Raw genomic sequence first — 6,105 nt, forward strand, 5'->3', positions numbered from 1 at the left:
TTATCACGCATTCTTTACCACGTACTGCACTTACCATGCCTTGAATTTACCACATGCTGCACTTACCACGCGTTGCTTACCACGTGCTGCAACTACCAAGCGTTATATTTACCACGCGTTGTATTTACCACACATTGTATTTACCACGCGTTCTTTACGACGCATTGTATTTACCACGCATTGAATTTACCACACGTTGCTTACCATGTGCTGCATCTACCATGCGTTGTATTAACCACGCATTATATTTACCATGCGTTGTATTTACTACGCATTGAATTTATCACGCGTTGCTTTCCACGTGGTCCACCTACCAAGAGTTATATTTTCCAAGTGTTGTATTTACCACGTATTGTATTTACCACGCATTGTATTTACCAAGCATTGTATTTACCACGCATTGAATTTACCACACGTTGTTTACCATGTACTGCACCTACCACGCGTTGTATTTTCCACTCATTGAATTTATCACGCGTTGCTTACCACGTACTGCACCTTCTACGCATAGTACTTGCTACGCCTTATATTTATCACGCGTTACATTCGCCACGCATTGATTTCTTACGTGTTGCACTCACCAAGCGTTGAATATGCTATACATTGCATTTACCGCTCAGCCGCTAGGCTCGAAGTTGTCGCTCTCGCGTCTGCGCATGCGTAATCCTCGCGCTCTGAATGCTCCGTGTTTTTCCTTAATAATTCAAAAACGAAGCTTCAAATCCCATTTTTGCAAAGGCAAATCTTATTCAGAATCACGTTAGCTACCCCCCATTTCAGGGACCTACACTAATTGTGAGACACCCTATAGTTCTCGTAGCCATCTAGCGGTGTTTAGCCTAAACCACGACATTCCGGGAGTAAAATACATAAACACATACATAGCAGCGCCCATCGTTTCCTCTCTGTTAACCTCCTACACGTTAATGGAGTTAACTAACAAAAATATTAACTGTTGTATTAAAATATAAAAAAATTTGTTTTACAACAATGTTTATTTAAAATTCTAAAATCCTTGATACCTATATATCTGGACAATTACATTCCTGCGTTATTAAAATTCTGAGCACTTAATAAGGAATAAAAGATTTATTTGTCGCTGAATTATTATACAACAAATACCGAATGTACAGAAATAAATTTATATCACTTTTCAGCAGAGTCATTGTGTACGTGGTTAGCAAGATATATTTTTGGGTCAAGTAAAATAAAAGAGGACGTGATGCTTTAACAGAATCCTCGAAAAATGAAAAGGATTGGAGACGTGATATTACTCGGTTACAGTGTGCAACTTCGTTGTTGCAGGTCAAAAAGAAGGTTGATGGTATCACATGTAGAACAATCCTTCTGTTTTATAAAAATTTTACAAAGCTACAGTAGGTGGGCAAATTATTGTACTCAAAAGATTTTTTTTCTAAATATGGGACATATGCGACCTTAATTAGTTTAATAATGTTATTAATGCCTGATATATTTACAGTAAAAAGCAGTGTGGAAATAAATGTGTGTTAATCCTTTGCTCTCCGTTGTTCCTTCTGAGGAGACATTTTAAAAGGCAAAGTAAATCTGTAAATGTAAAAAGGTTAAATATTCTACGTTCTGAGCCATTGTCAGTGGTTGAACGAAAATCTTGACTTGAATTTCAAGAATATTATACTGGTTGTGCTAAATTTTTATTGTATTTAGAATCATAAATGAAAGTAGAGTGATGAAGTATGAAATAACTGTATTTTCTTGCATGATGTAGCGTTTATTTAAACGGTCGATTTTTATGATGAATTACACATATTACTATTAAAAAGTAATGCATTACAACAAAGTATAAAGTACATTATATTGGAAAAACAATACATTACACTGTACAAATAATACATTGTAATGTTACAATAAAAATATCTGTTCTATTTCATTGATTAAAGTTATGAAAGACAAAATTTTGTTCGAGTACAATACCTTGGTCACCCACTGTATATGCGAACAGTCAAGAATTTGATTTTAAAAAATATCGGAGTTCGATATAAATACACCATACAATCGGTTATAAATCATAGACATAGTAACAAATATACTATACATGTTCGATAAACACTATCCTCATAACACCATCGTTATTTTTGACAAAATATCATGATGCAATCGAAATACTATAGCACCACTCAGGTTGGCACGAGTTGTGGGCTATGTACGGAGTATTTTGTATCAAAACTTTGTTGTATGTAGAAATTCATATGTAGAAATTTAGAAAAACTGTATTTTAAAATTTGTACACTTTATATTAACACTTTAACGACCGCACGTCTACGCAGTTAAACGTCACCAGGGGCCGGCAGTATTTTTGAAGAATTAATTTAAAAGAACTTTATTAAATTCACGAAAAAGTTAACATAAAACAAAAAACGACAACAATTTAATAACAAATTTAATGTTTCGTAGAGCGCCGATATTTGCTCCATAATTTACATGGTACACCACTGTAGTGTAAAATGTAAAATTAAAAATAGGCAATAATTACCTAAAATCAAAGACGTGGCGATGAAATACGAAGCCAATAGCAATATCCACACTTGTTTACTTTCATTAATTATCACACAGAAAGTGTGGCACTGGACAACAACCTTCGACGGTAGCATCACACACATGTATGAGCGGTCGTGAACTGTTGTTCCGGCTATCACACACGTGTTGTGTGAGCGGTCGTTAAAGTGTTAAAATTCACAAGTTTTTAATTATGTAAACTTTCGAATACCAAAGTTTTCAAATTTTTAATTATTCAAACTCTCAAATACACACCAGTTTCAAATTCCAAGTCGAAATTTAAAAAATTTTATGTAATATATTGTTTTTAGATATTCAAGTTATCAAGTCTCAAAATTATCGAAATTTTAAATCTATAAATCTCAAATTTATTAATATATTATAATTGTTAGGGGGGCAGAATTAAATAAAATGTGAAGAAATGTCTAGTATTAAATTTAATGAATAGTATATTAACTAACGGATTACATAGGATATTATTTTCGTTAACACGTGCTTACTTGGACGAGGTTACGAGGACAATGGATGTGATTATCGTTACATACTTCCGAATAAAAACACAAACAAGGTGTCGCCGCTGGACACAGGTAACCAGCGCGGTCTGTATACATGAATTTAAATCCGAATTCACGCAAACACTTAACGATAATATATCAAATCTCCTAACATTTATGTACATAAGTCTTCAAATTATAAAATTTTTTTATTTCAAATTTGTTAAATTCCACATTTCTAATTTTCCAGAAACTACAATCTCCAAATTTTTTAATTCTATAATCTTTAAATTTTTAACCTTGTAAATTTGCATGTAGCTAAATTACCAAATCTCCAGATTTTCGAATTCTCAAATTTTTTAATATTCGAATTATTAAATTTTTAAATTTCGAAAATGTCAAGTTTCCATATTACTAAACTATTAAATTACCAAATTATTAAATTATTAAACTACTAAATTACCAAGTTACTAAATTACCAAACTACTAAATTACTAAATTACCAAATTACTAAATTACTAAATTACTAAATTACTAAATTACTAAATTGCTATATCACTAAATTACTAAATTACTAAGTCGTAATTTTACCAAATTGTAAAATATCTAAATTCCAGAAAATTACCGAATTATCAAATTCCCAAAGTTACCGAATTATCAAATTCCCAAAGTTACAAATTCTAAAATTTTCAGCTATACAATTTGGAATTAAAAATTTTTGAAATTCAAAGCTTGCTGAATTCTACACTCAAGATAAATTTTCGCTATCGATCCTGAACACTATATGAATGTCTGCAAGAACAACGGATATGGCATGAATCCAATTTAACCCCATTTCACACAGTGGGTCATCCATGTTACAATCCAAACTTTCATACGTCAAAAGTATGCTGCATCACATCATATACGTACATTTGAAAGTTTTCAATAATTAAAAAAATTTAGTAACGTTAAAAATTTTATCAACACTTTTTCCGTAAATGGTAATGCGTTCTATGTTTGAAATATAATTTTCAGACAAAACTGTCTTTGCAGTAAGAAGTTATAACCATTTTCTAAATCTCGGTAATTATCTAGGATATACGTGGAGTATAGTAAAACTTGTACAAAATATTGACCTTGACAATGTATTTCAAGATCACCTAATCGTTACGAAATTCCGTATTTCATACAGTTACCTAAATTTCTTATAAACATTCTAAATAAATTTTTTATTATAAGATTTTAATATAATATCCTCCAGAGGTACTTTAAACAAACATCGAATCAATAAAAGTATTTAAATTTGAATAATCGCATCGAATGGACGTAGGTGTTAACGATCTCTTTACACCAAGCGATACTACAATTTTGTTTGAATTTTATTCGCAAAAGGTCCAATAATTACTGGAGATATTCCCATCGATACTTTGCAGAAAACTTGTAAATGCTTCAAAGCTTCTTTATGAATAGAGATCCGATACTATATGAGTGGTTGTATTGAAATTTCTCGGCAACAAAGTTTGTTAAAGTATAGAAAGAGAAACTTCAATAAAATGACGATATGGTTGGATACATAGAGAAGTTTGCATTGAACTCATGGTCACAATTTCCAAGATAAACCGTTTTCTTTTGCTTCTTTTTAACATTGCGGTTTCATATCGTTCCTCTTTTTTACGATCCCTTTGAATCCTTTTAGAGGTGACAATGTTGCCGCATACAGAGAATGAAAAAATCGTTAACACACTCAATTTTATTGAGGTAACTATAATTAAAGATTTAAATGATTTTAGAAGATGTACAGTGCCGTTCAAAAGTTTAGGACATGTTTTGCTTTTTGAATATGAAAGGCTTTTTGATCCATGTGTATTACAAGACTGTTTTATTTGTATATGATTTGTGATTGTATAATCATACCACATGATTGTGTACATAGTAATGTACTTAATTATATTAACAATGTTACTTATTTTTATTGTATATTAAAATAATATTAGATGATGTTCATAATACATATTATTATATAACATGTATAATGTATTTAGTTATACAGGGTGGCTCATCACATTTTGCCATCTAGATTTGCGTCATTATTATTACTCATAGCAAACAATGTGTAGAGGTTATAATTCACGCGAGGACACATTGTGTTAGTTGTGGGGGCCCCGCCGTTGGGTGGCGTTGTAGTTGACCGCCAGGCGTTATCATGCATCGTGCATAAAGAGACGATATTTTTTATATTAAGATTATTCCAATATTTATTTCATTATGTATAACTTTATTATCTTGTGTTTAAATATACTATAATCTTTTACGAAAGCCTTTTTACTTTTAACACAGCGCCAACACAATGTTTCAGATGAAGTTGAATGTTTTTGAGAGGGGCATATGCTGGTGGTATATTTTGTTTGTAGGTGGATGTGTAAAGGATATATGAAAGTCATTAATGTTTTTTTTAAATAGAATTATATATTTTTTATTGCATCAGCTGATACTCCTTCATATCCTTTACAAAAAAAGTATTGATCTATTTATGTAAAAAAATCATTCACTAAGTTACACTAAGTATCAACAAATTATTTACTAAATTTATTGTAAATAAAAGTAATAACTAATGTGATGTTTCATGTTATTGTAGCATTAGAAGTCTTAATACATATCTTTGATAGAAAATACAACAAAAAATGAGTATTACAAATAATAATTATTTATAACATATGCTCTTAAATTATACCTAAGACCTCAATTGTTGTAGCAATCGAGCAAGATATTTGTTTAATACTGCTTACAATAAGTTGAGTATAAGGTTCTGTTCCAATGTTCGAAATTTTTGAACACGTAATAACGATAATTTTTCTTTATTATCTAACAGGAAAATACTTATCATGTTATTCTTGAATAAATTCAAGTCCAACAGGAAAAAATTTGCAGTCGAGACTATTTACAAAGATATTGGAAGATATCAAGACGTTAATTATAAAATAACGAACGTTAATAATTTAGATAGCTACTTTAATGAGACTTTCTTATGTATCAAGTATCCATAGAATGTAAACAAATTCTATGTATAATAATGTCAACGTGATGAACTTTCAGC

This window comes from Megachile rotundata, chromosome 14 (genome assembly GCF_050947335.1).
Source record: "Megachile rotundata isolate GNS110a chromosome 14, iyMegRotu1, whole genome shotgun sequence".
Classification (NCBI taxonomy): domain Eukaryota; kingdom Metazoa; phylum Arthropoda; class Insecta; order Hymenoptera; family Megachilidae; genus Megachile; species Megachile rotundata.